The 7,727-nt window shown below is 35.5% G+C and overlaps 1 long non-coding RNA gene across 2 annotated transcripts; it reads left to right on the top strand.

Annotated features, from left to right (window-relative positions):
* Positions 1 to 1,246: 1,246 nt before the first annotated feature.
* LOC109585959 (uncharacterized) lies at positions 1,247 to 2,971 on the top strand. 2 transcript variants are annotated; one of them, XR_002186750.1, is made up of 7 exons: positions 1,247 to 1,319; positions 1,368 to 1,454; positions 1,684 to 1,763; positions 1,824 to 1,959; positions 2,581 to 2,661; positions 2,705 to 2,842; positions 2,908 to 2,971. It is a non-coding gene; the product is annotated as an uncharacterized LOC109585959 (long non-coding RNA). The 2 variants fall into 2 exon arrangements; XR_002186749.1 differs by having other exon boundaries at positions 1,684 to 1,768.
* The last annotated feature ends 4,756 nt before the right edge of the window (positions 2,972 to 7,727 follow it).

Below are 7,727 nucleotides of genomic sequence, written 5' to 3'. Positions count from 1 at the left end.
GTTGAACTAAAAATGAAATTAGGCTACCAATAATCCAATACTTTGCAAGATGTGGGCATGGTGGGCATGCAATAGCATCTAGTTACTGATACTATCATCATGTGTGATGTTTTTGAGTTAAACATTTTATGAAGACCAAAAGAACACAACTCTGTGGTATAATCTGTGAAATAATAGTTCATCTACAGCAAAAGGCGCCCTAGGAGAGACTCAAACCCTCCTTTCCAGAGCCTGGACGTAAGGACGCTAACCAATACAAGGAGTATCCTTTGAACTTGGAAGAAGGGTAGATACTTGTGTCATGTAGACTGTTCAGGTTGGTAGTATACCACAAAAGAAGATTGTGATTTGCATAATGGGGAGAAGGCTACTCTTTGACCAATTTAATTTTCAATTTAATTACATTTGTCAGAATTTTTCAGTATCGTGCTTTGATGGATGGGATCAACCTTAAGTAGACAGGCCTGGATTGAGTAGTAAAAGATGGAGACTATGGAGACTATAAAAGTCTCTATAGTCTCCATTGATAGTAAAAGATGGCTGGATAATTCCTTCAGCTGTAATCCCTTCAAATTAATGTGTTCAATAGTATTTTTGTGATATGAATGTACTTACTAAGTTGAGAGAATGATTGCAACTCATCTTTTACAATTTTGTTTGACTTATTGTAACGATGCTTTCATTGAAAGTAGCAAACCAAAGGTAATATCTATACCATTAGGCAACCTACAATTATAATTATGAAAGATTATGCTAAGGAAAATAACCTACATTGGTAATATGGTAACAAAGCATTGAAAATGAAGGTAGACCTAACCCAAGATCAGGACACATGCCTTTTTGTTCCTGAATATCATGATCATCTTATAGTATAACTGGATGACTATTAAGCTCTGGTATCTTAGTTGCAAAAATTTATTTGATCTTTTTTGGATTGGCATGGTAGAAGTTGGTTTTATACCTCAGTCTTTATGTCATTCATTAACTTTTGTCAGTTTGGTGTATGCCAAATGGCCACGTTGGCCATCTCTGATATTTTGTGACCATTTAAGTCTCACCATTCACCAATTTCTCTTTATGTTGCCTCAACTAGTGAATTAGTTCTGTTGTTTGTACACATACTTTAGGGTGTGTTGATAAATGAGGCCTATTTTACGTGTTATATTCTATAATAGTATTAACTTTTGCAACAATGTCTTTGTACTTGTATGTACCACAGCCAAGTTCAAATTTTATCTTTTATTTTGGCTCTTTTTTAGTGCTTTGAAATATTCAAAGTTATTCATTCAGTTATGGATTGTGAAGAAGCCATTGTTATGGTAAGAATACTCTAATCATTTCGTGTTTATTTAATTTTCTTTAATTAGGCTGCCTGTGATGTAGTTAGGAGTTCTCAGCTGATAATGTTCAATACTTAGAATTAAGAACAACTCCTCGGGCTAATACCAATTCAGGTATGTAATATGTATTGATCATTTTGTATTCTGATACTAATTGAAATGAATTTTGCTATTTCAATTTTACAAGATTATTACAATTAGTGCAAAATTTTTTGTGCAGCAAACTAAGATAATGTACTTTGTAGAAAGAGAATATAAAATCCAAAGTAAAAATATAAATTATTAAAGCATTATAATTAAAATTTTAGAGGTGATTGAAATAGTAATTTGTATTTATTGTTAGGAATGACAAAAAGGTCTTATGTTGTTGCTGTTGTAAAAGGTATACAGTTGACCCTTCCAAGTTGTGCAAATGACATTCAAGTAAGGTCAGTTTAGTGGTATAAAAATTGTTATCGATGACTTGTAACTTTTCCCATATAGATTATTATTGTCTATTGATCATCATCAGAATATTACTGAAGCATACGATACCATTGAATTAGCAATGGAGCATCGTAATACTGGTGGTGCTGGTCAAGCTAGTGTTGTTGGAATCGATTTAAGTGGAGACCCAATGGTATGACAATATAATGAAGCTTACTTTGTATAGATTGATTTTGTACAATTTTGTTTATGTGTTGTTACTTAGAAATTTATTATCTAATCTCTGGTAATTACAGATATTTAGCTTAAGCTAAGTTTACATTTGACAAAAAGGCCAAAAAGTGCGTGTGCAATTTGACCTTGTGACACAAAAACGCTTTGAAGTTGATGCAAAATTGGTCAAATTTCAATTTTTCGTTCATTTGCATTGTGTTTTGTGGCGAGTGCAAACCACGCTTTACAAATCTGGGGTCAATTACAAAACCTGAATTACAGTGACATACATGTACATGTTTGAATAAGTCAATTAGAATACACCTATGCCATGTTACAGTAATTTGGGTTATGCATACAGTTTTGATTTTTTGTTTTTTTTTACATATAATTGTGCAATGTTACTAAATAGAGAGCATTTCCCTGTGTCTGTATTAAATTGGTATTTAGTACACTATGGCAACTCAATTTTGATAAAAATTGAATTGCCGTCTGTTCAGGCTAAGTCTCAACTACAATAGAAATTATGTATTTGTAATTGAGCCTCTAATTACAATTGTAATTGACCCCAGAGCTTACTGTAATTTTTATTTCTTTACAGGCTGGTAATGGCAGAGACCTTTTACAAGTGTTCGAAGAAGGAAAGAGAAGAAGTTTTAAATTAGCTGTACATATTGCAGAAGTAAGTATAACAATTCTTTTTCATCAACTGATATTACCATTAGAAACCCAACAGAGAGAGTGACACTGATATATTACTGAGTACCTGATTGTCTTGGTCATGCTACATATATTCATTGTGGTCCTGAGGGTCATAGCAGTCAAGCTGTACAGACAGTACTAGCTAAAAAAAATACCAATTGGTAGGTCCAGCAATTGTTATTGTGTTGTCATGTGTATGTATATATTTGTGTTATTTTTTGAATAGAATTGTGTCAGACATCTAATGACAAGGCCGTACAGTTCCTAGCTATAGTGAACACCAGTTGAAATTTTGGCTGGATCACAAGCATCCTTTTATTATATGTGTGAGTCATGGTTATTGAGTGTAATGAAATTGATATGCTTTATTCACATTAACAATGCTTCAATGGATTTACATGTACAGTTTATTACTGATAAGAATACATAAGTGTGTACCATACCCTTGAGATCTATGTGTATCTTACAACACCCCAGTGAGGGTGCAGCAAGTCCTAGGGCAAGGTCTTAATAAATATGATACATCCAGAGTGGGTGTGTACGAATATATGTTCTTATACCTAAGCCAAATTTCACATACTGTGCGTCACATGCTACTTACCATGTGGGATACGAAGGAGCTGGGATTGAAATATAGCTACTGATGACAATGAACCTCCTCTAAAAAGAGAAAAAGTTAAACAAGACGCCGATAACGGTTTGCCTGTTCTTGTCAGGTGAAGCTAATGTATCAAGGATAGTGCCATAATCAAGCTCTTTTGCTATTTCTCCCTCAATTGATAATATGGCTAGTGCTGAAAGACGTTCCTGCCCCATTGTGCTTCTAAGACGAGTCTTTATACGCTTCAGTGTTAAAAAGGATCTTTTATTTTCAGCACTTGTAACTGCTACTGTCATAGCAATCTGTGTTAAATAACAAAGAGTTTTATAAGCTAGCCTCAATGAATTAATATGTCTCCAGAAGCAACCATGGAACTCAAATCAGGGAGTTGCTCAACCTCTACCTTCAGATCACTCTCTTCTATTCTTACTCCATACATCTTGTAGAATGATTGTCAATTGAGAGAAATTTAGATGAATTTGGAGTACTGCAAGCAGATATTCCCTTTAACACATTGTTTTCAAACCTTGTATTTAACTCCTTGAGAAATTGTCAAGAACTGGATAGTATAAATTAATTTGATACTCTTTGTTTCATAGACAACACTATCATTCAAGTGTGGTGGTAGATACTAAGCAACTGAGTGAGACTAACAAGGATCATAAACTTTGTCCCAATGTGAATCAGTATGATAGGCAGTTAAAAGACTTATAGTAGCTTGTACAAGCTCTGTAGCACGAGATAGATCAATAGCTCTGCTCTATACATTATCAAAAAGCTGTTTTGTAGCTGTTGGATTCTGTTAAATGTGATCAGTGATATTAGCCAAGAGAAAGACTTTATTTGATGGAGTGATCCTCATGCTTCAATGGCTTTTGAGTACTCATTAACACTAGACTAGGCTACTTCATCTACAGTTAGAATGAGGGATGCATTATGTGCGGCAAACCATATCCAGAAACATATGCTGACTTTCACTTTTATAGCTATTATATACTTTGTGTCATACTTTTATTATTGTCTACAACACAATGATACGAAATTATTATTTTGAACCATTCAGCTTGCCATAGTTTTTCCTTTTAAGGCGTCTTGGTTTTTATGACCGCAGAGATGATAACTAAAACTTTTAAGATGTAAGACACATTGCATTGTTAATAGAAACAGTTTAAATTTAAATTATGCGACTGAAAAAGCTTTAATTAATTTTAAGTCTCTTCGTGATCTTCATTAAATCCTTTAATTTAGAAACATCAGATCTCAATTCTGCAACACTAGATTTCAATTTTAAAACATCAGTTTCTAGCTTCAGCAAACAACTATGTCGTGTCACTGTCACCTCAGTTTCACTAAAATAGAGTTGTATGACATCGCATTTGTAGCACAGTTGCATACATGTGCATAGCAACAAAGCTTGAAATTACCAGATACTGCTGGAACTAGTAACTAACCTGTTTTATTGAGTCATAATAATATATGGAGATAGTTTAGCGGAATCAAGTAATAGACTGATAAATTGACACTTAGTGATTTATACTAGCTGTCAAGTGCAGCATGCTTGTAATCAACACATTATAGACAGGAGACTTCAGTGCTCATACCCCCTACTATTATCTATTGAGTCATGAGTAGCAGTAACTATGACCATTAATGATTATATTCTTTTTAATTACTCTTTATTATAATCATCTCTTTTTTCCTTTTAGACTGATGATAAAGGTGTCTTTAATACAACTCTTAGTAACTTTATTGCTGCAAAGACATTTGGATTAGCTAAGGAAGAAATTGAAAAGATATCCAAAGATGCCATGAAATATACTTTTGACTCCAATGATATTAAAATTTGACTACAAACAGTAGGATCAATGTATATTTTATACCTTTATTCATGCATTTAATTATCTTTAATTTTAGTCCAATTGAATGAATTATGCAGGCTTACTCATACAAAGTAGTGACAATTGTGTACCTGTACCAACTCATGGCCTGCTAGTAATGGGATGGTTATTAACAGTGCACACATGTAAACGTTATAACACCCCCGCTAGGGATACAAATGCAATGTATCCCGCAGTGGGGGTGTTATCAACATATTTGTGTAGTAGTGAGTGCGCGTATCAAAGGCGCGTGCCAATGCGCATGCTCAGTACATAGATATTAGAGTTACAGGGATAGGAAACTTCTGTTCGCGGGAAATCAAGCTACCTTCCCCATACCGTATTAATTCTTTCTAATAATGTCAGTAAATTTCATTTTTACACTGAGCAATGGTGGCTAGTCTGTGTCTTTCTCATTGTCTTTTAGCCTGTTCAGGCCCACTGTATCAACTTGAAAATGAACTTGCAATGGAGCCATGTCTATATTCTTCCTTTATATTAGCTATCTGATGTTTATTTTATTATTTGGCTCCTCAAAATTAGAATGTTGGTAATGCATCACTTTATTTCATGTGTCTCAAACAAAATTTTTTTTGAGGTACTTAGAGTATTTTAAAGCAACTGCTAATTGGTGGAAGACCCGGGATAGGTTATAGACTTTCTGTAGATGGGGCCCTTTAGGCACTAGAACGTCCAGTTCTTGAGATAGGTGTTTAGAAGCAAAACACAGCAAATTTGCTTTATTTGTGTGTAAAACACCACCAAAGTGACGCACAGGACTGCTTTGAGTCGGAAGACCTGGAGGACTGCTTGTAGAATCGGTCTACCTTGCTAATAATGAAGTATTTAGAAATGTGTTTGAGATACAGATGTCGAAGTGCAAAACAAAAATTTCGCCGTCATTTCATGAAGATGTGATGTTTTATAAAGTAGACACACTAGTCTATCACAGTTTATATTGAAGCACTATTCTAGAGCAATAATAACGCAACATAAAATCTTCGAAAAAGGCTTTTATCAGGCAGATACAGTAGAAAATATGAGCCCAGACAGCTAATTGCCTAATTTTTGGGCTGCGTAAAAAGGGAAGGGAGCATCAGAATTATCCCGTTGCTAGGCTACAATATAAACTCAATGGGAATAATAAAACCGCAATCGGAAGTTTCCTATCCCTGCAGATATACTCTAATATCTATGCTCAGTAGCACCACACTTCGTGGTAAAATGGTAGCAATGGAGGACAGGAGGCTCACAAAAAGGTACTTTTACCAACTGATTCAGGCTTTAGCTTGACATAATCCAGGCTATAATGTCTGGAAGAGGTCCAGAACACTAGAGATCCTGCGCTTGCTGATCGGCCATGTATCGATCTTACCTTCCCCGGCTATCTATATTTATTATTGAGGCTTAGTCAACCATTGATTTCAACGCGGAAGGAAAGCAGTGAAACTCTGCCTGCATGGATTATTGGTCTGTGAATCGATCTAAAGTTTTCTGCACTCCGGAGACTCACAATTGTTCCGATTTTGTACCCGCTGTCCATTCCCACAGGCCACTGGACCTAGGCCAGACTTTATTGCAAGCTTTATTGACAGTTGAGTTTCAGCTTATAATACCTGTACAATAATGTTGTTTCTTATATTTTATTTTAAGAGATTTTTGCTGTCAACCCACAGGGATACAAATAAAACCACAGGGAGTGTTACAAATGAAAGCTGTGTTACATCACATTTGTAACCACAGGCGGTGCCTTTGATACGCCCACTCACTATTATACAAAAGGGAGATGTGAAGTACTATTAGTAACGCGGTAGCGTTACTAAGTAGGATTCACCCCAAAACAAAATGTCTGCCACGACTTTTGCAGCCTTGCTATACCGGGAAAACGAGCTCCTGTGCTTACCAGACTTCTTAGAGGACCTTATCTTGACCAGAGGACTCCATTGGTACTACTAGCGTGGCTCTAAACCTTGTCTAAGAGGAAAGTAAAAAATCGGCAAATCGGCCGTTTTGTTCAGTCCACTTTTTTCGTCTTCATCATCATCTTCTGTCAATCCAGTTAATGGAGGGTATCATGGTCTTTGGTCAATGCTCTACAAGGCTAATTTTTACACCATTCTACTCCAACTATCCATGCGCAGGTCCACAACTTTTCAAAAAACTCTGACAATAAGATACAGTTGCCCTCTCTCTATCACCCCAGCCCAGCTCACCTCATTCCGCCATTTTGTTAATTAAAGAAACATGACTTAACATGTGCTCCAAAATATGGGTGTGGTTGCGCATGCTCAGATCTCAGAACTGGGAAAAGGGAGCAATTTTTTTATCTAGCTCTGCTTCGATCAACTGCAATACTTAGTGGAGGTTCCAGGCTTCCAGTTTCAGCTAAGAGAAGGTAGTTAGTCTTGGATATTATTGTTTTATTATGTGTGTTCAATAAATTGTATTTAAAAATACAAACAATAATATTAATTCATGTTTTACAATGATCATGCATGAACTTGCAACAGAAACAACAGTCAACAGGACAAGATTGGAGTGAAGAGATGGGTACTGTCACTTCTTCTT

Source organism: Amphimedon queenslandica, unplaced genomic scaffold (genome assembly GCF_000090795.2).
Source record: "Amphimedon queenslandica unplaced genomic scaffold, v1.1 AMPQUscaffold_12977, whole genome shotgun sequence".
In the NCBI taxonomy this organism is placed as follows: domain Eukaryota; kingdom Metazoa; phylum Porifera; class Demospongiae; order Haplosclerida; family Niphatidae; genus Amphimedon; species Amphimedon queenslandica.
The sequence above is the reverse complement of the archived record's forward strand: the minus strand, read 5'-3'. Positions and strand labels throughout refer to the sequence as shown.